This window comes from Helicoverpa armigera, chromosome 24 (assembly GCF_030705265.1).
Source record: "Helicoverpa armigera isolate CAAS_96S chromosome 24, ASM3070526v1, whole genome shotgun sequence".
NCBI lineage: Eukaryota > Metazoa > Arthropoda > Insecta > Lepidoptera > Noctuidae > Helicoverpa > Helicoverpa armigera.
This window is the reverse complement of record NC_087143.1, coordinates 3,508,983-3,534,926: the sequence shown is the minus strand read 5'-3', so window position 1 is coordinate 3,534,926 and position 25,944 is coordinate 3,508,983. Positions and strand designations below refer to the sequence as shown.

Below are 25,944 nucleotides of genomic sequence, written 5' to 3'. Positions count from 1 at the left end.
CGTGTTGAAACAAAAAAGAAACAGACGATTTACACGAGTTTCATAAAAATACCTAAAAAAATACTCTTGAACACGTATCAAACGTATGTTTAACTTTTTTTTGTATAATGCATAATACTGCATTATTCAATATTTTCCATTTAAAAAAACAGGAAAGTATATTTTTTTTTAACCCAAAACATGAAATATAAACGCTTCCATTGTAACATAAGTGGTGCGGTTTGTATAAACCAAATGACTATAATTTGATGGTTAACCATCATTATTATCTGTATTTTATATCAAAGTAAACCGCGTTGAATAAAATATTAAACTGTGAATCTATCAAATATAAGGTGCTTTAATATTACCTGCCAGGACTTGAATGGGGGGTAGTATTGCGTTTATAGATCACAATAGTAAAGATAAATAATTGATTATTTGTCATATTTTTTTTCATACAAAAACAAAATACGTGTAAATTTGACTTAATTTATTAAGTGCATAAAACCATCCAGTGGAGTTATCGCGTTGCCGCTCCGCACCGAATTCTTTTGAATTTATTTCGCAAAAAGCGCGGCGGCGCCTTTCATACGCTGTTGCCATACTTATCAGACGGCGCCGGCGCGCGGCGGCTAGACAGACTGTCGTCAACGCGCAGCAACGCCAGCCTGGCGCTGTGCTATCCCGTTCGTCTCACGCGCCAGCCGACCGCCCGCGACCGCTCGCTAGTCGCTTTCACCCACGTTCAATGGGAACTACTTCTCGCAACTGGATAAAAAGCCTACGTAGCTTATGTAGGTATAACACGTTTAGCTTTTTCGATAAATAGGCTCCCACGGAACACGGGTGACACCGTGGGAAAATGGCTGGTTTTAAATGTTTTAAATACACATGTACATGTACTTATAGATTGTTCTTTAGATTGTAAATAGGTTAAAAATTATTTGTTGGTGTAATTTAAGGTTCCAATTTCATTAAGAAACATCCAAAGCGAGGAAAACAGGTTTTAAATGTGTTCTATTTTATTTTCACTAAGTTAACAAATAGGAGTATTTTTGTATGAACAAAGAAATTCTTTTTTATTCGTTCTGACACGAGTAAACTGAAGAATTACCTTGGAACTATACCTACTTGGTAATTATTTCCACGCATATGTACTGAGAAGGTACCGATTTGCCATCTCTAATTTTACATGAAATCGTGATAAGTTAATTAAAAATAAATAACACAGTAATAAACATGACTAATTAAATAACATAGGATATAATGTTTCCCAATAAATTAACTACAGATAAAATCCGGATGACCACATGATTCAATTACAATTAGTATCATTATGCCAATTAATGTGATCAATATCAAACCATTAATCAAAAAGCAAATAATAAATCTACAGTACCTACTAAATTAACCAATGATTTAAATGCATTGAAAATCAAAGCTAAATTACGAACTAGGTACTTCAGAAGTTAAAAGTTCATCAAAAACTTTGTTCGTAAAAGGTGATGGTCTAATTAATTTGTCATAATGTCTCAGAAAAGGTGAAGACAATATTAAGGAGAAACAATGTAAAGCTGACTTTTCGACACAGGCAGCTGTCGCACACGGCAACTCGCGGTAAGTCAGAGTATGACTCTTTTGACATGCATGCAGTCACAGCTCGGCTACTGTACTGTGTAAAGACGAAATGTATGAGCTTCGTGAGCTACATAGAGAACTTCCACATGGCATGACCGTGCCGTGACTTTCCCATACCTACATTTCTGTATATAGTACGACAGCCGTCTCGTAATCGTATGTATGTGAAAAGGGAATGTTTTGGCGCCGTTTTCGAGGCATGCAACAGATACAAGCGGTCGCCGACACCATGTTAGCCCATATATTTCCAGGCTATGACATTGGCGCGCGCAGTCCTCGCGAGCCGCTGACCGCCGGCCGTGCGATTCTGCCACTTGTCTTGGAAGAGCAGCATAAAAGAGAAACATTCCCAATTTGTTGACCTCCTCAAGTTTCTCCAACAAACTTGATGTCTCCATTTTGAAACTTATTTTGTCATCTTTCATTTCAATGATACTTTGTCAGTCAACTTTAATGGGTCCTGTAGTAATTTATTTGTTAATTTTATCTTTTGTTTAAATGTTTTATGTTTATGACTTTGTTTAAACACTAATTAGTTATATGTATGCACCTTTTCTTTTGTGTGAAACTCATTAGCGCTTTATTTTAGTAACACACTCATAAAAAAAAACAGTTTTTTGATTAATTTCGACTACACAAGGCACAAAGATAGCGCAAATAATTACTTTGTATATAATAGATATACAAGCTCATTTCAACTTTATGAAAATCAGTATTTAATGAAAAAGTTTCGTGGCCTGAAATTAGTCAGCCATATTAATTTTGACCTTTACACATTTCTAAACATTTACTACGACGAATTTTAAAGCTTAACATTTCCACTAACAAATTATTGAACCATTAAGTATTCTTAAATGTCGGCATTCATCAATCATAGCGCCAATTAACACGAATTGAAAATAGATACCCAGAATGGACACTGAAATCGAATATTAAATTGATTACCTATAGGTAAATGTCAGTGATAATTACAAATACCTATACTAGGAACATGCCACGATTTCTACCGCGTTCTGAGAGGATTATAACTATTATTATATTCAGGGTTCCATTTAGTTAGGATTCCTACTAAAGTTTTGGGATTGGCACTGGATGTGAAAGAGTATTTACTCACATCCAGGAAGTCTTATTACCAGGAAGTTTTTGCCCGGCTTCAACGCCAAAACTACCAAACAGATTAAAGTATTTTGTTAATCATTAAGCCTAAGAAAGGATACTGCTTTTACCTAGGTACGGGAAGCAGTTCGCAAGTGAAAATGTAGTTGAAAGCTGGTAATATAAGCTACCTATGTATAAATAAATTGTAGATAGGTACCTATTACAAACTTGTATCCCCTTTTCGTTTCCTAACTTTCTAACGCCTTCCTTCCTTTAAAAAAAAGTCATAGCACCAATCTACAAAAGAAAGCTAATACAACTTAAATATTTACCAGTAACAAACCGTATATCAGTTACGCTGGCATTGATTCTCAGAGAAGCTTAGCGAACAGTTTTATAGAGGCACGTGTTCCTAACATCTGGAAGGCATTCCTGCTATGTGAGACGGATTAAGGCGATCCTACACTAAAGCGTAATTGTATTATTTTAAATATTTTTTTTTAGGGAATACGGTTAAAATATAAACTGTGATTAGACCTGAATGTCTTGAATGTATAGTAGCAGAGGTAAGAATGTTGAGATAGATGTGTGGTGTAACTTGGATGGATAAGTTCAAGAATGAGTGTGTTAGAGGGAGTCTGAGAGTGCCGGCAATGCCAGAAAAAAATTGAATCCAGGTTGTCATGGTATTGGCTTGTGATGAAAGGGAATCCAAAACAAACTTCAATGATTAAGTTAAGTATAACTGTGAATTGAAGGAAAGAGACCGAAGAAAAAAATTGCTACATTGCTTGACAGAAGACGTAAATAAACGTTGGGTAAATATTTATGGCCTTACTACAAAAACTTAAACCCCTGTTTTTCACTTGTCTAAAAAAAATTTGGCTGCAAAATGAACCATATGTCAACGCCATAGTTTGTCATTTTTTTAGACAAGGCATAAACTGACGTTTAAAAGTTTTTGTGGTAAGACGGTTAGTAGTTCATTTGGCGACTGATAGAAGGATATGAAAATAAAGCTACTTGCATCGAAACTAAACGAAACGTAACAAAATACCAACAAACAGCCAAAAAAAAAAAGCACACACAGAAAATCAAACCTGTGATTTATATCCAGTGAGATAGAACCTTTACACAGCAAGCGGAGGCATGTACTCCCTGTCATTCCGTTTGTGTTTTATTTCTGCACAGTTTTTCTGCTACAAATAATTTACTTTACGCGAAGGAATGTTCTAGCCCGTTCGGCTCGGATGCCTATAAAAATTCGTAAAAGCACCAACCGTTTTTTGGTGAAAAGAATATAGTATTTTATTGTTAGAAGCTGTATTGGTAGGTGTACCTATGTTTTATTATTCTTTTAGCTGTTTTATGGCTATAAAAATAATGGTTTTGCGTGTTAGAATTTGGAATCCAATATTTGATGCCGGTATTATTTTTATTGAAATTCGAGTAGTAAAATTAGTGGTATCCATAAAAATCTATCCATGAAAGCTTTTTCACATGGAAGTATTGTCGTGTGTAGTAGAACTAGATTCGAGCGGCAAAAATCTATTCCGCGAATTTCACCATCTCGTGCGTTGTAGAACTGTGCGACTGAACTTCGAGCGGCAAAAATCTATTCTTCGAATTTCCTCATCATTTTCGTACTGGCAGTTGTCACTTGTTTTCTGTCGCGCGTATATGCGCGACAACGCCTGAATGAATCTACCAATGAGACAAGGCTATGTATAAAACAAGAATACTTTTTTTCTTAGCAACAAGTTAAGATAAAAGAACAACTCAAAATATTTTTTACGCAGACAACCTCTTGTCTGGTTTAAAATGTATGAATGACAGACATTTCTTAAGAAATGTACAGTACCTTTGTGCTTTACTTTCTTAGTTTTTCTTGTCATATTTTCTGTGCCTAAAATAAAAAATAAGTAAATAATTTAAACCGTACCAGAATATCTAAAATGTCTTTGACAGACTTTACAAAGGAGACAAGAAAAAAATGGAACGTGTTCCGAAAACTAATTATAAAAATTAAAAAATGTAGGTAAGTGTAGGTTTTAATAAATGCCGATTAAGTTAAATTATAAAGGAGTACTTAATTAGTGAATAGGTGAAGTTTAAAAGTTTCGTGAACACTGGGTATAATAATTATAATTATCTGTAACGATGTCTGGTCACGCGCTGTTGATCTGTGGAACATTTTGTTTTGTTACAGAAACACGTTTAAGGGTTTAGGGTAAACCAATTAGTATACAGCTTGTTGTTTATTGTTGTTGTCATGGAAAGGAATAATTTACCTTTAAATAACATAACTGGAATAATAGGTATCATTAAGAGGTAGGATGTGATTGTGTGACGTTGATTTAGGTGCCTATAGATTTTACAGAACAGAAAACTTATTTCTTTCTTCACCATATATTTAACAGTTTATGTAGGTACACAGTGGATGAGACAAGAAAAAATAGAACAATTAAGTACAAAGAAACTACTTATTTCTTAAGGAATCTCTGCCAGCAGGCCCTCTATAGGAGAGTTAGAATAAAGAAGAGAAATAGATAGACTGTGTAAAATGATCAGTTCTTATTCTGATACGTATCTACTAGTGTATCTTACAACAATCATTTTTATATTTAGCTGCCAAATTCTCATAAACAGCCATCTAGTCATGAAAATGACCATTTAAACATTGCTTTAGTAGCAGTCCACAATTGGGCAGTGATATTATCATATACTTCCTTAGGCAATGTTCCAATTTTGGGACAGTAAAACTTTTCTTGCCAAAAAACTTAATTACTTTGGCTATGTCATTCTAGGCAACTTGTTAAGAAAAAACATAACCCTCGTCTGACCCAGTTGGTTAAAAAAGACCAAGTAATATCATTTGTTATATCATTGTAAATAATGTTATTTAAGTAGCTTTTGCTATTGATTGGTTGAATGATTGCCTTTTGGTATGATAATTCGCTATATTTAATAGATGAAGAACATTTAATTTAACTACGTTGAGTAAATCAAGGATTTTTTTTTCACATTTTTCGATTTGATCGGACATATTTTTAACCATGACGCAATATATTTAAAAATAAATTTTATTTTTGTACAATCCTATTTTAACCTACCTCTACGGACCTTCACCCTTAAGGAACCCTTAAGATTGAGTTACAAACAAACCCTTACCGTTACCATGGCAACTGTCCCACCATTATTCTTTTATCAACAGCAAACAATCCAGATATATATTTGTACACCCACCGACATCTTTTATTTTTATACCTTTTGAGAAAATCGGGAGGAAACTTTTAAGTGTTTGCGGAATACGATTCTTTTTCCTTTTAAAACTATTTGAATAAGAGTTATCGAATCATAAATCGATTATTGAATCCGCAAATAGTCTCTTTACATAAGACATTCTTGACAAAAATAAGAGTATTTGTTTAAAAAAATCTTACTAAGTATTATTCATACCGCTCGGAAGCGTAACATTCTTATTTATTTTTATCAATTTTACTGAAAATAGCGACAGTGGCAAAGAAATACGCAGCTCTTAAGTATAATAGGAATCGATTGTAAAATTATAGCTCTCTCGATATAACTATCTCTCACTTCAACTCTATACTATAGGTATAGATATAACAAGAAAATATTCTCTAAAAGTGCCGTACACCCACTAAAATCTCAGTCTTTTTTCCAGCCTCAAAAAGTACCTACCGATAGAGCCTTTTCACAAAACTAAAATTCTATAAATAATCCTGTGCTCCGTAGATGGGACAAAGGTGCCTCAATCATCTACCCACACGAATGTACCTAAAGGTCAAAATACTCTCTAAACAAAGAAACTAACATCTAGTCTAGCCAAATATTGTCAAACCACAAAATCCTGACTGATGTTAATATTGCGAGAGTCAAACTGCTGTTTATTTAGTCAGAAATCAATTTTAAGTCTTAGATGGTTTTGTTGTTCGATGGGTACTTTCTACTTCTTGTCTTCTCCCTGCCCTTTTCCCAAACTATTTGGTTTTGGAGCAATGAATTCTGCTTCTTTCTTCCAGTCATCATACTATCGTCTTATCCCTTTTTATGAACGTCTACTTCCTGACAATCAATTCACCTTTTCCTTACCTCTCACTTTGCTTTTCCATCAATACCTCGTAATACTAAATATCTACTAATTTCACCCAGAGATGGAAGCCTATAAAAAGTCAACGGGGTGACAGCGAGCTTGCAGCTACCCAACAACAGCTGCGCCAAGCCGTGCCGTGTTTGCCTTTCATGTGTGCCATGACCTTTAGGAAGATTAAACTAGAACTTAGTATATTCAATCATGCCTGCCGGGGCTGTGGGATTATTAGAGAGAGTTACCACGGTCCTGGTACATAAAAGGCCTACGAAGGAACATGATAGGCTGCTAACGCTGCTAACCCACAGCGGGTCATTCGATGTCATTCGATGATTTCCCATAAAAAAACAGTATGATTAAATATCATATTACTTCCAAAATAGAAGTTCAAGACCTAACAATGTAAATGGGTATTGTGTGACTTCGCCGCCCAATTACACTGTCGATGGTTATAAACACTTAGATGATTAAAATGGTTAAAACTTCCATCAAATTTCTTTGTTATCGCCTCCATTAGTGAGGCGTTTCATAAACTTGAAATATTTATAGGTGTAAACCTAATGACCTTGAACCTTAAAATGTACTGGAAAGAGTCAAATAGACATACAAAATTAATTAGGAATATTATTATTTTTTACGTAACACAAAGGTAAACCCAAAAATATATCGGACAAAAATGTATCATAACTTTCATAAAAATACCAGCTTTGCCAAAACATGACAGAAATAACCCTTTTGAACGAACAGAAACAAAAATATTGAAATACAAAATAAAAATCCTTTCAAATCAAAGCTCAACGGAATTAAAAACACACAATATAAAAAAAATACTTAATACAGAGACGTATTAAGGTAATAAAGAAACGTAAATAAAAACCAAAAGCAGGGTTGAGCTCGGACATAAATTGAAAAAGTGGAAAAAAACCAGTGATCCGTGGCAAACCGCACGATTCAATACACGACTGTGTCCGAACGAATGAGTCTAGATTATTCTTTTTTCATGAAGCAATAAATTTATTACAATTTCGGTTCGGCCCTGGCCTCAATGAATGGATGTATTGGACCGTGCGAAGTTGCGGTATCGTATATGAGTGCTGAATGGTTATGTTTCCGTGATAATATTATACCTTTGTGGTATTGTCAACAGATTATTTCATTCTGCTTAGCAGTTGGCATAAAGAAGAGACAAGACTTTCGGGTATGACTGTATTAATTTTGAGAAGTAATACAAAATCTAGCTATACCCAGTATTTTTTTGTAGTTAAACTAATATATTATCACCTGTACCATTCCTCTTGACATTGGGTAAGACCTCCCTAAATCCTCCCTGAATATGTTATGTGGAGCTGATACAGCAAAATACATTATTTTTCAAATTAGGATCGCAAAAATGTAAAATGTATCGCGTATCCGTCTTCTCAAACGTTTTTGCCTACAGTTCTGAGACAAACAAAGGCGATTAGAAAAACTGATAAGTCTACACAAGTCGATACCTACAATCGATATCGCCAAAGCTAGGGTACGACTGATAAATGAATCGAATGACACTCGTTTGTTACGCTAGATCACGTGACATTTATCATTCTATCCGCTAGCGTTCACGATAATTGGTAGCCATTTGTCTAGGTCTGCGGGACTTATATGGAATACGTACGAAGATCTAGACAAGCTTAGATAGGAGATATAGAGTAGATAGATACAGTTCTCTCATCCATTTGCTTCTCGAAAGTCTAGTCTCAAAGATAAATAAACGTCTTCACGGTCTTCAAAATACACAAGAAAAGCTTTTCACAATAGAAAACCGGGTCCAAAAACACTTATACAATTTTCGAGAGTTGTCTTCGGTTTCTCAGGGTTTTCATCATCAGATCTTGACACCACCTCGGCAGCATGAATGATGGAACTGGGATTTAATAAAATTGGCTCGTCAACAAAATGAATATAGATGGAAAAAATACCGGAGAGGTATGTGTACCGAGATGCGAAAATCATGTGGTCCAAATTAAAACAGTGAATTTGGACCCCAAGCACGAAAATTGCGTTGCGTACCACTCAAATTTAGTCCAACCCTCTCCTTTAAAGCATATTTGCTGTGTGTGTCGAACTGATGAATTTTTGAATATTTTATCACGTTTGGTCGTTAAGACCCGGTGTACTGTGTACGCGTGTTGAGGTAAACGGGTTAAGTCTGACAGAGTACCTCATTTTGTAGTAGTCGCGTCAGTTGTAAGTTCTTTAGTGGAATTTACATAGTGCGGTGTTTTTAGAGAAGCTTATGGTACCTACCTACTAGTGTTCCAATGGAACTTTAACGCAGATAAAAGTTGTTTATGTGTTATTTTGATATAAAAACTATTACTATTGCTGCCAATTCATCGAATTCGGTTTAACCGTTCTATAGATATCCACGCTCATCACGTTTGTAGTATTATCATTAATCACAGCGATAACATCGAATAATTAGGCATGGCGATATACATATATTATAGCTCATAACTTTACAATATACTTTAGTTAAATGATCATACATTTTAAGCCAGCTATTCTTCAAAGAAATAAAAATATATTATTAGCAATTTCTGAAAAAGGAGCTATCAATTCTAGAAATAGCAAAGAGACCTAAAATATTCTAGAATGGCGGTTGAATGTTTAGTGAGCATACCTAATACTTAAATTGTAAAGATCAAATAATTTCTAGCAAAAATAAATCTACCTAAACCTTGACCTTTTTAAGAATAAGATAAGCGAATAAGTGTAGGCAGAAGATTTTTATTTAGAAACGAAAATATAGGGTCGTATTTTGTAAGGACAAGTTTCATTATTTGTGGTGCTCATTTCACGTACGCTTTCTAAACAGAGTATCTTGAAATCATTTTCAATGTGTAATTTTCATTTGAATTTGGCTATAAAAGGCAGCTTTCCTTTATGACAGAACAACTTCTTGTAACCCAGTAAAAAGTATTTTTTACTCCTTTATCATGCTTTAGACTAGTTTAGACTAGGTATCTACCAATGAAAATTGGACCAGAATTTTTTGTGTGTAGGTTAAAGCTAGGAAAACTCATCATCTGCTTAGCCTTTTCCCAACTACATATGTTGGGGTCGGCTTCCAGTCTAACCGGATTCAGCTGAGTACCAGAGACCAGTAAGTTAAAGCTAGGAAAACGAACTCACAGAAAATACATACAATAGCAGCATAAATCGTTTTACAGTCATTACATTCTATGCTAGCTAATATAAAATATAAAACTAAACCTTCTACCCAGCTTTTACTACATAAACGTATAATGTACTATTTAACTGGTCGACAACTATCTGGATTGGAATCCCGCCCAATAGTTACTGAAATCAAAATTCCAACCACTGCACCGAGATTGTGTGATTTATCGAAGTAACGTGTGGTCTTACACTAATGTGTAAGTACGAAATTAATACCACTATTTTTATAATCTATTTCCGATATAATTGTGTGATTAAAAACCTTCTACAACCAATCAATGACTTTTATGGCCTTACTACAAAAACTTAAACATATGTTGAACACTTTTCTAAAAAATGTGGCTGCAAAACGGACCTTATTTCAACGTTATAATCAGATTTTTTTTAGACAAGTGTTCAACAGACGTTTAAAAGTATTTGCGGTACGACGGTTACAGCCTGAAAAGCAAAAAAAAAATAATCAATGGGTACTCACAACGCTCTATAAGACTCTTTAGGTTACAGCGGAGCTAGCAATATCTTCAAAATTCATAAAAAAAATGGCTTCGAAAATTAATCCAATGTTTCAAACAGCCAACAAAAAAAACGTTGGTACTCTGCCAGCTTCAGCTAATATTAAGGAAATAACTCGAGCAAACACTACATCCCTCACTTAATTGGTCCAGATTGGCTACTCCGCTGAATTTATATCAGGAAAAATCCGACTTACAAGTTTCTATAAAAGAAACGATTCGTTTGGCTTACGGACGGCATTTTTTTGGCGTAAATCTATAGGGAAGCATTGTATAACTTTCTCAGGCATAGATAGGAAACTATTGTAAATATTTTTTTATTTCGTTTTAAAAAGAGTGCCCATGGAGTTTCTTGCCGGTTCTTCTCCATGAGACCAACTCTTTGAAACCGTGTTGTTTGACGTTTCGAAAGAGCTTTTATTATATTAAAAAAAATTCAGCGTTTTCACACCAGTGTATTTTCCGCTCAGTTTTTCCGAGCGACATCGCTCGATTCTTCGAGTGGTGTCGCGTGTCAGCAAACAATTGACAACAAGAGGCTCTGGAACCGCATGACAGATTTTGCAATCGTAATATGTCACACGTATACGCTCAGTACCTGACAAAAATCAACTAGTGTGAACGCGACGTTAGAGTCCAAAAAACATTTTGTTTCTTGATTATATTATAATAGGCATCGTCACAAGAATAATAACATGATTATATTACTACCCACGCAACTAGGAGAGCGCGCATGACTTTTTGCTAATAACAGCTAGACTGAGTGACCTTCTGACTTTTGGCTTATTTTGTATGAAAGACGTATATTAGACTGTTATTTGACAGCGGAATATGAGGACGAAAATAATTTAGCGTTTATTGCATGGACATGGAAGATCTTTTCGGTAGTAAAAAAAGACGGACAAATTATTTGGTGTTTGCAGCTTGATTTGATATTTGGAAAGGTCAAGCTGAGATATGTCATATAACAAACCTTCAATTGTTTATTTAATTAAAGATCTAAGCCCCCTTGGTATATTTGCAGATGCAAATAAACGATTGCAATGATCCGGAAAAAATGACAATAAGATACAATTCGAGTTTCACGTATGTAAAGGAGAGGTAAACATACTTTTAAATCAGTTTGGCTGTACAGACAATTGTGGACAAATAAACTGACCCCATAAAACAACCTTTTTATTTTTAAACAAAGAACTCAAAAATATGCAATATGTAAATGAAAAGCGAACAAAAAACTCTTTAAAACATTTCATTCTTGTTGACCGAAGAACGCCACAAGGCGGAATTCTCATCAAAACTATTGAATCGAAATATTTTTTAACGTTTTTCATCTCGTGGAATATTGAAAAGCAACCGTCGTGGTCACCGCTGAACTGGCTTGCAGCCATCTGCACTCAACGTCGTATGAAAAAGCAGGAAAAACGAATAAAAAATGAAACAAAAAGATATCGTACGTTCGTATTGTACGGAATACGGAGTTGCAGTGTATTGAACATTTAAGAAAGACTTAAGTCGGTCACTTTTTTGGACGTTTAAGGTTCCGTAAAGTAAATTATTTATTTTTAGCATATCAAATTGAAATATTTCTTTATGACGTTTTTTCCTCTTTATAGCGCTACAGTCTTAATAAGTACAATGAAGGATTTAAAATAAGCAACCAAAATTATTTTTTTTCTGTGTTTGTTATGTGGAAATCTGTCATTGTACTCGTTATTACAAATCCACCATTTTACATTGATTTATATCTAATGTACGATTGGTTCTAGAATGTTGGGGTATGGATCTCTAAAAACTGGTGCTGCAATGAACTAAAAGACTGGAGTCCAATTATCGAAAGTTTTGATCAGAATTTTCACGGTACAAACATTTTCAACATAAGCAACGTAGTTTCGAAAAGCGAAACTCAATATCGAATTCCCAAATACAGATTCAAAACTCTAGCATATAGGTAATTCTTTGAGCACGAAATTCAGAGTGGACTACCTTTTTTGAGAAAGCAGAAATACAAAATTAATTTGGGTGAGTCACATACACTTCTAGACGTTAAAAGAAACAATTATTGTAAGGCCGAACCATACACAGTTAGGACAAAAAAACTGCCTCCGAGTGTACACTTTTAAAATTCACAAACTAAAACTATTTTTTTTACACCGAGATACACAGGTGTGTCGTTCATTTCCATTTAAAGAATGCATAGAATGGACCGGCCATGTAAAATAGAAGGACCCGTTTTGCTTGCACAGCAGTGTACTCCAATTTACGCATTCCATTGTTCGTTTGTTCTGCAAAATGTTGAGCGTGACGTTTTTATAGCAATATCACGTTGCAACGTGGAACGAAACGAAAACTGTATTTATGATTTTTGGAAATAATTGGGGTAATTGGGTATCGGTAAATTTTGTGGAGGCTCCACTTCATATGGGGTTTCTTTTAACCGTAATACTGTTATTTTTTCTGGCAGCTTAATTATGTATATTAATATTATACCTGTTATATCAGGTTAGGGTCAGGGTTTGAAAAGATAACTATGTTTTTGATGTACCCATACTCCACTAGTTAAAATTGAATATTTGCTTAGTTACCTGTGAAGCATTTGAAGTAAATAATTCAAACGATTTGGATGAGCAAGCTCAGGTGATAACTTTTCAAACAAGGATCGTATCAAGGCATCTAATAAGGGAGTTCTCAGAATACAGACCAAACTTGAAACCTAATAAAAAATCAGTTTTATTATAATGACGAAGAGTTTGTTTGACTGCGCAATAGGTAATCTAATCTAATTATAGAGGTAAGTATATGATATGGAAAAAATCTTTCGATGTTAAAAAGCCCCTTAACAGAATAAAGATTTTAATCTAGGTGCACGAAGTAGTAGCAACAAAACTACGGGTGCAAGCTGGTATAAAATAAATCCTATTCTTTTGCTGACCAAAACAAAAGACAGACTACAAAATATTATCTCCGCGCAGCTCTCGGGTAGTAAGTTCAAACACTGGTAGCATTGTCACGTTTGATAGCAATGCTTATCTTGTGACCAAAGCAAAAGCCTGTGGTCACATTTTATTTCTCAGTTTCGCAAAGACTGTTGTATGCAATCTACATAAAATAGCATATTAGTTAGACTAGTGTCAGACTTACTGGCTGCTGACTACCCGTAACGACTGCCAAGGATGTTCAATGACAGCCGGGACCTACAGTTTAATGTGCCATCCGAAACACAGTCATTGGTGTCTACGATATACTTAGAAAGTTCATACAAACTTAGAAAAGTTGCATTGGTACTTGCCTGACCTGGAATCGAACCCGCGCCCTCATACTCGAGAGGTTGGTTCTTTGCCCACTAGGCCACCACGACTTTCGACGAAGAAAGAAACGCACTCATCGTTTCATTAAAACAAAAGACAAACTACAAAATATTATCTCCGCGAAGCTCTCGGGCAGTAAGTACAAACACTGGTAGCATTGTCACGTTTGATAGCAATGCTTATCTTGTGACCAAAGCAAAAGCCTGTGGTCACGTTTTATTTCTCAGTTTCGCGAAGACTGTTGTATGCATTTACGTAGAACACTCTAAAGATAGTATATAGGTCTAGTATTTTATGAAATTCTGTAACTCTCATGCAAAGCTTTTGATCGGATTTTTAATAAGACGAAACGTGGCATGTGGTGATACATTATAAAATACCACAATTTTAGAAATTGGGACGTAATAAAATACCATTCATTAAAAAATTGGTCACTTCTAACTCGGGTGCAGCAAGAAGTTCCCGCATGAAAGAAATAAAAGCAGCTGGTATATAGAAAAAAACACACTCATCTTTTGATTAAAACAAAAGACAAAGTACAAAATATTATCTCCGCGAAGCTCTCGGGTAGTAAGTTCAAACACTGGTAGCATTGTCACGTTTGATAGCAATGCTTATCTTGTGACCAAAGCAAAAGCCTGTGATCACGTTTTATTTCTCAGTTTCGCAAAGACTGTTGTGTGCATCTACATAGAATACTATAGAGTCTAGTATTTTGTGATAAAGAGTTGACAAATACATAACATAAAACAGTTGCTACAAAAACTTAAACATCTATTGAACAATTGTGTAAAAAAATGTGGCTGCAAAACGGACCTTATTTCAACGACATAATCTGACATTGTTTTAGACAAGTGTTCAACTGACGTTTAAAAGCTTTTGTGGTATGTACGACGGCTACAGTCTTAAATTTTCCACGGAGTGGAATTTAAATTTAGACGTGGAAAAAAACGTAATTATGTAACCTATTGACGTACGACATAAAAGAGGGGTTGCCGATTCACATTACTTGTTTCGTGTAAAGATATTTTTGACGCAGCTTTAGAAATCTTCTGTTTTCCTCCTGAATCACAATTCTAAACGTTGGCATAATCTATTAGACGTATCAAATATTTTTTTAAACCCGCACAAAAATTAAGTATATACTAAGTAATGTATGTTTACAATATTCATAAGTATATGATGCATACAGTTTACCAATCACACTTCAAGAGGAAAACCAATTAAACAAAATACAAAATAATAAAAAAAAAATCGTATCAACTTCATTACCCAACACAGCAAGCGTTAATTTTATACATTAAAAACTGGCAACAGTACGTAATGCTCCTCTTATTTCGGCAAGAGAAAATGCAAAAATAAAATGCAGGGGCAAAAATTAATGATCCCTGAACTGGTACCAATCAGCCTAACGATCGTGATGGCGACAGCGGAGCAATTACCGAGCGACTCTCTGGTTGTGACCCTTACTGGACATGAGGGGACCAAGTTGGATAGGGGTCGGAGTTTCTAGTACCTAGTAAAATGTCTTGAAGGACCAATTTTTTTTTACATGGGATTTTTCTTTTTTGCCCGCGTAACTGGGTTGAGGAGGTCAGATAGGCAGTCGCTCCTTGTAAAGCACTGGTACTCAGCTGAATCCGGTTAGACTGGAAGCCGACCCCAACATAGTTGGGAAAAAGGCTTGGAAGATGATGATGATGGGATTTTTCTTTTGTAATTTTGAAAGAAAACAGCTATTAATAACTTTCTTATAGTGGTCTGAGGACCAGGATTTTAACCCATCTGGAAACTGTCATTGGAGATATTAGATAAATTAGACTTTATTTAAAATTAAGTATAATAAATTAAATAAACGATTAAGATTCAATCTTTTAAATTGTTTCTTTATAAAGGAAAACTTATTAAAAACTTTGCGTGAGAACGGGTGCCAATTTATAAGAATTAGTACGCGATAATCATAATTTAGTACAAGCCGTTGAACTGAAATGCCTTTAAGTAATAACTCGAACAACCAACACTCTTTTTATAATACCTTAGAGTACCAACACAGTGCAAACTTTTAGTCGGCCGACAGTTTGTTGGGCCTCACAAATCAGTACGAAGATGAATGGTAGTATGCACATTACAAAGAAAGGTATTTGGCCGGTATCAGACCGACTGTAAACTTGTAGATATTGAATTCACAATTTTCTTTTCTAAAAATCTGCCAACTGTCGGCCGACTAAAAATTTGCAGTGTGCTCTTAGGTAAAATAAAAGGTATAGGTACCTAAAATGTTAAGATGGTGTAATCACATAGTTATAATAAAAAAGTAATAGCTTCACATAGTGAAACATAAAATAGTATTAATTTTGCAAATTATTTAGCGTTTAAGTTCTTTGGTTTGCATTTTTAGTTTCCACTCAATTTTGATGGATTTATTATTTGGTTACACGAGTTATTCCGTGTTTAAAACGTTTTTTTCGTTTTATGTAGGTTCCTGCAAAACTCAGAACCATTTTGAAATCAATAATTCACGACCTGGTCAATATTGAAAACTAAATATAATAGGTATAGCGATGAAATATTCTACAAATGATTTTCAATCCAAATTTTCATGCTTCAGAAACCGAAATTAATCTCTACCGCCTACAAAAAACTACAGAGCGTAAAAACCTAGGCGTAATAATCACTATCTTCGGTAAGAAATAGCCTAAAAAAATATTTTTGAAGTAAAACCCTATTTCAATGAAAAATAAAGGTAATCTCACGCCCAAGAAATGTCACATTAATCCCTAAATTCTAGAACCAACTAAAAGTTGTTTACCTTCATAAAAAATGCTCTGTCAACGTGTCACCAGTTTTCGGCAAATGAGTACAATTTATTATTTATTTGTAAGACCTAGGTTCGCCCACGGTTGGCCTTCTAACCGACATTAAGGTATAATCTGCAAACGTATTCAATGGTCACAAATTCTGCCTGGTAAAGTAAAGGTGGACACACATTTATTCAAGGCAAATGTAAAAAACGAAACGGAGCTTAGATTTATTCACATTAAATCTGATTAATTAAAAAAGAAAGCCTGCGTCTATTTTTATCATCATCCTCCTACCTACATCCCATTTTTTTATTTGAGGTCGGTGTAGCATGTTTTCTTCTTCCATACTCTTCTGTCTGCCGTCATCTCACAGGTAATTATCATTTTTTCTAGCCATGACGATTTTGCAGCATGTCTTCTTCTTTCAAACTCTTCTGTCTGCCGTCATCTCACAAGTATCATTCATTCTAGCCATATCAACTTTCACACAATCCATCCACATTTTTACCGTCGGAATCTTAAGAAACCTAAAAATCCTGGACGAACAGACAACATCATGAACTTGACAACACCGCTGACAGTTTAAATGACAGGTAGGCAGAAAGAAAACTCTAAGGATTTCTCCAAAGACGCCCTGACTCAGATTCGTTCGCTGCGTTCGACTCAAATAAGTATGCATTCACCTTTAGGCTTATCCCTTCTTGACCTAGCCATTACAGCCGCATAAAACAGTACTACAGGCCCATTTATACAGGCTAGAGTTTTCTCAGTATGCATAAATGATATGTGAGATGTTATATGTTAGGCTTCTAGCTTATTATTCATACAGAGAATAGTCGCTCCGTGAATGTGCTAGAATGAGAATTTTAGGAACAAACATGGACGGTTTTAGACTTGAATGTTTGCTAAGTTTGCTGGTTTTCTTAAGTGGGTAGTGGTTTATTTAATAGATTTGTAAATGGGGTACTAATTTTAACGTTTTATTTAGAAATACTTTAGATGTTGACCGCGACTTCGTCTGCGTGGGCATTATACAGCCAAAGTACTATTTTATTTAGAATGTTCCAATCTATTAAGGCCTTTTCAGATGCTTAATTAAGCGTATCTAAATGAAAAATTAGATATTTGTTTTCATAGTGAATTGACTAAAGGTTTCTTTTAAAAATTAAGTATAAAAAAGTTTATTACCTACATAAAAATACCGCATAAATTGAGTCTCTATCAATCTTGACGATCAAAAAACCTATTCCCTTTTGTAACATAAATTAATAGCAGAAAATTACTATTAAAATGGTGCTTTCGACTAATATGAAAAGAAAACTGTTTTTATAACGATATTTTATTATATAATTTAGTGTTTCGGCACACGCTATATTGGAAAGTGTCGAAATTTTTGCTTCAACTTAAAATAAAAGACTATCGCGATATTGATATATCATTCTTCTATTTTTGACCCATTGCTAGATATAGGCCTCTTCTCATACAGGAAAGGAGTGATCAATATGGTAGACAACTAGTCACATTCAATTTGTTCTTTCAGAAACGGTCACTTTCGAAGTGACTAATTTCTATGAAAACGCAAACTATGACGTCACATATTTATCATGTACCTGTACTTTGTTCGCTTAATAAAAAATTAAAACAATTTTGATATAAAAAATAAAGAAAAGTGAAGTATAAATTGTGATTAAGATTTAATTTTATACCTTGTCAACTATCACCAAGCTTGGTTCTAAAAGGCAGTTCTAAAAGGTTTTGCAATCTCAAACTGAACTATCATGTCAGTAACTGAACACTCATTGTAACGGCTGTCGATTCGATAAAAAACCGCATAATTGAATATTTATTTAAAAAATATCAAGTCAAATTGTTACTCAGTAGAAAAATGTTATTTCTTTTTTGTATTGCTTTGTACCAACGTTTCCTACAAAAGGAAACACGATGCCACAGGCAATTTAACATTCATATTCCTTATTTACAATTCACAATGAAAGATATACAATAAAAAATGGAACATAAAATGAAGAGCAAAGCTACGTAAATTCATTGAAATGTTTCGTTCTAAACATAAGTAAGTATGAATATCAAAAATCACTCTTAAATTTATCCTAATCAAAACTTAAGGCAAGTCAAAAGAAACATTCAATAAACGAACATCGTTACTGGGATCTTTACAAAAGCCATTTTATTTAAAACAATAGCCCCACGTCATGACATAAAGCTAATATTTATGAAGAAAACAAAACACGATTCACTGTCAAAATCAAAGAAACATTTTCATAATTGAAGATAAAACGAAATTACAAGTTTAGGTAACATGACCAAAACACAATATCATGTACTTTTTGAAAATTCGACAACGTTCGTCCCTTTTTCTTCTTTTTTTTTTGATGGGAAATCGTTCATCCCTTGAAGCGATACACAAATGATTTGGAAATTGTTATTATTTTGAAAGCATTTCTCAATCAGTAACAAAATGTATTCGACTGAGCAAAAGATTTTCATTAGATAAAAGACGCACGAGTAAGTTATTTATACCAATCTTATTTTGAATCTGCAATCTTTTTCACAACTTATTTTTAAGTCTTTATACTCAAATTACCATTTAAACAAAGCTGCTTTACTATTAAAACTGAAAGGTTTTTTTTAATTTATCCAAAGATTTGGGATTCCAAAAGTGAATACGTTCTTCAAACTCTTGATAAGTTATCGCAATCCTTACTAATAATACTAAATGAGAAAGAAAGTATGTGTCCGGCTTTCAACCCAAAACTGATTTAAATGTTTAGTATACAGATAGACTAATTAAAATTAAGAGCGTAAGAAAGGATAGAGGCATACTTTTTATCCGGGTGTGACTAATAGTTCCTTCGGGTGATTCGGGTGACTACCTATCTTTCAATAACAGTCATGTTTTAATTTCTGCCTGAGACTAAAATAAATAAAATATTCATCACTTAAAATTCTTAAGGTGAAACTAAAGACAAAAGGTTATAAGACTCGAAAATATCAACAATATGTCTCTATTTTATAACTCTTTTTTTAATGGCGAATCCATAAAAACCCAGTTTGCAAGCAATATATTTGCAATTACCGTGCAATAGCTATGTTCATTAGTTCCACTAGAGGCGGCTTCTAAGCCAATTACTGCAGGTCTAGACAAATCTATCTTGATAGCGCAGTAGAATAAAATGTAAGGAGTAAAAACGTAGGACAATTGTGTCACCTTATACATATACCTACACCTACCAATAACAGTATCGTATTCAATTGTTTTATTATCATTTGTTTTTTTGTCGACTCTCTACAAAGTGCTATCGGGGACACACTCGCTTGACCACCACTAGGTTCCTTTTTGCTTATTTATTTAAAAAAAAAACACTTTTTTATTATACGTACTTGAAAGGATAGCTCTAACCACTAGGCTATCGAGAATTTTCATGTCTATACTAATACAATAAAGCGGGAGAGTTTGTTTGAACGCGAAACTTAACTTTAATCTCCTGGTAATAAATATCGAGAGCTACAAGACTGATTAAAATAATCTATCAATCTCGGCACCAGTAATTCTAACAACCCATTTATCGAGGAGTGCTATAGGCTACTTTGTTTCAGGACACTTGGTGTAAAAATTTACAGTTAGTAATAATGTATTTTTTCGCTTATTTAATAATTCTTACTTCAACTATCTACATATCTTACGATTTGTTTCATTAAACACCGTTCTTCAAGATTCAACCCCAGTTAGGTACCTTATTTTTTAAGTCCATAGAGGAGCGGAACGAAGTCAAACATGGTAAGTTTGATGGTTATGATGCGCAGTTAAAGTACCACCTTACCTTCAAGGTTTACAACCACATCAGCTTTGTGACGTCATATTATTATAACTGTAGGTACATCATGTTACGTAAGTACCTTCTCGTTTTATTGACGAGTGTTGCAAAAACTATTAAAAAAAAATGATTGAAAATAGGAGTAAGTCTGACAAATAGTTTGCCAAAAATCGCAAGAAAATCGGATCAGTTAAACATGAGATAATCGCGCACAAATATCCTTTTTTTGAAGTCGGTTAAAAACGGATAAAGTGAAATAATAAAATACGTCGGGATAAATAAAACCGCATCAAAACTGGTACAGATGAACTTAAGATAATCGCGCATAAACATCCTTTTTTTTGATGTCGGTAAAAAACGGATAAAGTAAAATAATAAATAGCTCGAGATAAATTATTACGAAAGAGAATTTATAACTAAAAGTTTAATAATAAGAGCTGGACCCGTCAAAATTCGTGATAAAGAAGAGAAAACTCCTAATTATACAAAGGACGACCTTAAATTGCTTTAAGTTGAATTTAAGCACGACGGGAAGATAACAGATTAATTTACGCGTTCCTACTTAAAAATTAAGGCTAGAATTATTTTTCTTCTTACATGTCTTGGCTGAAAAAGTTATAGTTTATTTTTTTATTTTTATTAATTATATTTTAAATTTTAATACGCTCATTTATATTTGAGTAGTAAGATATGTTCAATAAATAAATAGGGTTTTAAAAATATTAAAACTCTTACACCGATCATTATTACCTCTCCATTCAATCATGAAAATCAATCATGAAAAATAAAAATAATGGTCTTCTTTCGCTTCCATTCTTTTCGCAAAAACACGCGAACGATATAAAAAATCATTAATTGTAATAGACAACAAGCACATTATCTGCTTTTATATAAAAAAAATAGGTAAATTATTATTAAAAAAATATTTACCTCTGAAAAATCCACTAGAAAAATATTATTCCACTAAACCACTATCCTCTGTCACTTCACTTGCAATTAATAATTCAATCAAAAATCTTTCTCAATCAATTATTTACACGCTTCACAATTCATTAAAAAAAAAATAAAGAAAAAAACCATTCTTCAACAATCACAATAATAAATTGTTCCGCAAAAAAATGGCTCGCACACTCGATGTAAAAATTTTATCGCGATCTCCCACAATTCGGGGCGACGACCGTTAGCGTCCGTTCGCATTGAGCTACGAAAACGCACTGGGGTGTCTTTACGTAGTAGCGTGGGACAGAGAGAACATTACTAAAGCAGGAGGGGTAGTCGTGAAATCTATATGGGCTTCTAAACTGGCCACGAAAATACTACGGAAGTCTCAGGCCATTCAGTATGGACATCAATAGGTTCTTAAAGAATATTCTGGACTGTGCTAATGGTTTCTTACATTATGGTATGCATGACTTGTCGTACTGCTAATGGCGATTTTATTTACTTTTAAACGCTATTGCATACTAACGTTCCTGTTGAGTTAGCTTAAGAATTATTTGTAGAGGTTTAAACCTCGGAAAAAATCTTTTTCGCAACTCTAAAAGATGAACTGCTCCGATGAAATTTTATACAGAGTGATATTTTACAGAAATCCCGATTGATGTTTTTTGGTAATTGAAATTCAAAACTGTCACTTCTTTGGAAAAATATTAAGGAAAATGCTTTGTGGCGTTTAATATCTTTGACCAGTTGAGGAGTGCACTTAACTCTGTCGTGTTTCGTTTTCTCTCTTTGATCAAGGGTTAGGAGAGCGCTTAGCGAGAAAGACAGTGCACATTTATGTTGTTCCTAGACAAGTTACTGCGTTTACCTGTCTAAAAGCTTTCTTACTAGTGTCGACTCTTTTAATGGAAGATGTTCACTTAAAGCCGGCTTTTGTTTTCGTCAAGTCACTTCACAAACTGCTTCAGCATTAAGTATGAACATCATGATTTTTTGACGTAGTTTGTAATTTCACATTGCTCCGTAATTTTTTTTATCAAGGGGTTTTTTGTGCCATATATGTATTTTGGTATTATTTTTATAGCAACTACAATGTGTTTTTCGAAAATATCATTTATCAAACTATTGCAGTTTTTGGTACGTTCTACATGTTTTTGCTCTCTAAACGATGTTTGTATTACTAATGCTTTTGTTCCGTCATTTAATTCTAATGGATGGTGTTTATTTTATTGGGGAGAGGGTGCAATGGGCCGAAAACGTTATATTTTTAGGGGAAAGAAAATTATCTTTTCTCTGAATGTTTTCTTCAAAATATTGCAAGAATGAATAAAAATATAACATTACAAGGTTTTGCTTTAGTTACTTCATGCTAAGCACTGATAAAACACGACTAGACATTAGACTCTAAACCAAAGCAACAAAGTATTGAAAATCTATGTCGATAAAGATGAGGTTGAGCGTTATGTGTATACTAAGAGTGTAAAAATCTAAAATTAATTTAAAAAAAGATTTTTCAAATCGCTTAGCAACATAAACGAATACCAGCATCAAAGGGGACCTTGACAAAATCTTTCGAGTAACATCTGAAAAAACGTTCCAAAATGGCTGTATTATTACTGAAAAAATAAACATATTTTTATCTCCCAGTCTACAGAGAGCATGGTTCATTAGAGCCTTTAGCAAAATCTCCAACAAAAGATTCTGTTGAACAATTTTTTTCGTCTCCGCTCCGGAACTCAAAAAAGACCTTCGTACCTACAATTACTTGGAAGCGGGCCTTTCTTGATACAATTTAATTTTTTACTTTTATTCTTGTATGGCAAATGTTTTTAAGGGCTTATTCTGTCTCATGGCAATGAATTTTCTCCATGGAGTTTTCAGGAAAGCATTTTCCTGTTATGATAATTTTAATGATCTTTTTTAAGTCTATTAGTGGAAGAAATTGTGATGACAGCCGGTTTAATAAGGATCAAATTAGGATTAACCCATCAGGGTCAATTTTGGGCATCCGTTATTAAAAATGGGTTTATCGAAATTATTAATTCTATTTAGAAGCTCCTTGAAAGGTCTTCTTACTTGGTTTCTTAAAAATAGGGTCTTAAGATCGTGCTTTGCAGTCTATAAACCGTAGCTTAGACTCTCTAGGGATATTGTGTTTCATGTTAACAAAACCATTTATGTAGTAAATTATTAGGCAACTTGATACACTGATTTTCTTGAATAACTTAATAATAAATAATACGAAGCTAAAGTTAATGCCTAGAAGGCTATATTTCTAGGACCTGGAGCGTGGAAAGTAGATAGATAGAGATTGAGAAGCAGACCGAAGAAAAAGTAGATAGACTGGCTGAAATACATGAATAAAAAGGAAGTGAATATTAGTATGACGGCTGACAGAGAGATATAGAAGCGGAAAAAGTGCCCAAATAAACTGGGAACAGAACAGAAAAATACTGCAAGAGCAAGTTTGAGTGTATTCATGTTTCAATGCGCAGATCCTAGCATAAAACCCCTTTGTCTTCGAGTGCGTTTTAAGTGCATGATGATTATTTATAATTCTGAGAACATAGTGTGAGATCTAACTCAGCTTATGGGTCTTATAGAGTACCCAAAAATGTGTGAATACTAAAATTATTGTGTTTAGGAACATTATTATCCAAATTTATATAAGAAGTAAACAGAACAAAACCAGGAAAATATTGTCTACGTATATTCCAACAGTCTGTTTTTCTTTGAAGAAAAACGAAAACTTTTTCGTATAACACTTTATTTATCAACACAACTGTCAGAAAAGTGAGATATAGGTACATTTATAAACATCAAAAATATATGGTTTTAGTACTTGAGTATGCCCAAAAAATCTAGTGAAATAACAAGCGGGAATTTCTTCCAGGGAATTGTTAGAAAGTTTCTGAAACTTTTTTATTGCTTTCCACGAACAAGTTTTGGTCTCGTTTATATATTTTTTCTTTTTACTTCTAAGTAAATATTGATGATCTGATTGATTGATTTGGGTATGGTTTCTGTTATAAAAAAGGTTTTTGTTTTTATTAATGCGATCGTTTTTTTTCCGGTTTTATATTTCTTTTGTCAATATGAGTTTGTTTGTTTCTTGTTGTAATAGTATTAAAAATGTATGGGAGCATAGTTTCTGGCACATAGTTATGTACTACTGCGGAGTTTTCCGCCGGACCACTGTTGAATTTTTGGGTTTAAAATCTTAAGACGCTATTCAAAGAAACCCCTTTCATAGATTTAACCTTCTCGGAAAGCATTATACTGTATATTTACGACTAGCTTCTGCCCGCGACTTCGTACGCGGATCCTGTCCCTTATGCCAGCAACTACGGGGTCAGCAAAATCAAAGATCTGAATCGTCTGATATTGAATGTTAAGGGCCCGTTGACTTGAAAACAATGGAATACGCATTAGAAACGTTCCATATATTTAATTTTTGTACTTCAACGGCAAAGCACAGCAGACTAAACAAAACGCTGAGAACTGAACCGCAATAGACGCGACCATAGGGATAAAAGTAGTGATTCTAATTAGTCCGCATTTAAGTTGTGTGTGGCAAAAATATTACACGTATTATTACGTTAAAAAACATTAAATAGATGACAAAGTCGTGGTGACCTAGTGGAAGTCGTGGTGGTTTAGTGAGTAGAGAACCAATCTCTCAAGTATGAGCGTGCGTCTTTGATTCCAGGTCTGGCAAGTACCTGCCAATGCAACTTTTCTAAATTCGTATGTAGGTACTTTCTACGTATATTTTGGATACCAATGACCGTTATTTGGAAGGCATGTTAAACTGTAGGTTCCGGCTGTCATTGAACATTCTTGGCAGTCGTTATGGGTAGTCAGACCAGTAAGTCTGACCAGTTTTACCAAGGGGTGTTGGGTTGAGCGGGTAACCGGGTTGTGGAGGTCAGATAGGCAGTCGCTCCTTGTAAAACACTGGTACTCAGTTGCATCGTGACTGGAAGTCGACTCTTACATAATTGGGACAAAGGCTTTTGAGATAATAACGACAATAATAATGAGATATAAGCACCGCAGGATATCTGAGGCTGATGACGGGGAGTAGCTACCCCGCGGGGCTATATATACTGAGTTCTCTAGGTAGAGTATACTGTCCCCCATCTCCGGCCGGTCGGAGTGAACCATGACGGGGGTAGGTCTCACGCCTCTGGCTTGGCTTGGCCGTCCAGAGTGGAGTCGCTAGAGCAGGGTTAGTAGCCCTGCTCGGAGGATAGGTGCCTCGTGGTAAGTGACCCACAGGGAGCGCGTAATCTCCATTTAAAATCCGCCGAGGTATTCTCACACTTCAGCCGCTCATGTCCCTGTTGCCCTCTTGTTGCTATTCAGTGACTGATTCCCGGGGGCCCAGTAAGTGAGTTGGCGAAGTCTCCACCTGCAATTTTTACATGTATCTAATACATTGTCATCGGCAGGTGCTATAGTTCCCGTAGTTTCCCCATTCCTAGTCCATTAGCATCCCAT

At 34.5% G+C, this 25,944-nt stretch overlaps 1 protein-coding gene across 1 annotated transcript in view; it reads right to left on the bottom strand.

Annotated features, from left to right (window-relative positions):
- LOC110377291 (uncharacterized) overlaps positions 1-21,709 on the bottom strand; it is a 78,214-nt gene extending 56,505 nt beyond the window's left edge. Inside the window, exon 1 of the mRNA XM_064041049.1 lies at positions 21,430-21,709. The gene's annotated coding sequence lies outside the window, so the exon portion shown is untranslated. The remainder of the gene's footprint in view (positions 1-21,429) is intronic.
- Between the last annotated feature and the right edge of the window lie 4,235 nt (positions 21,710-25,944).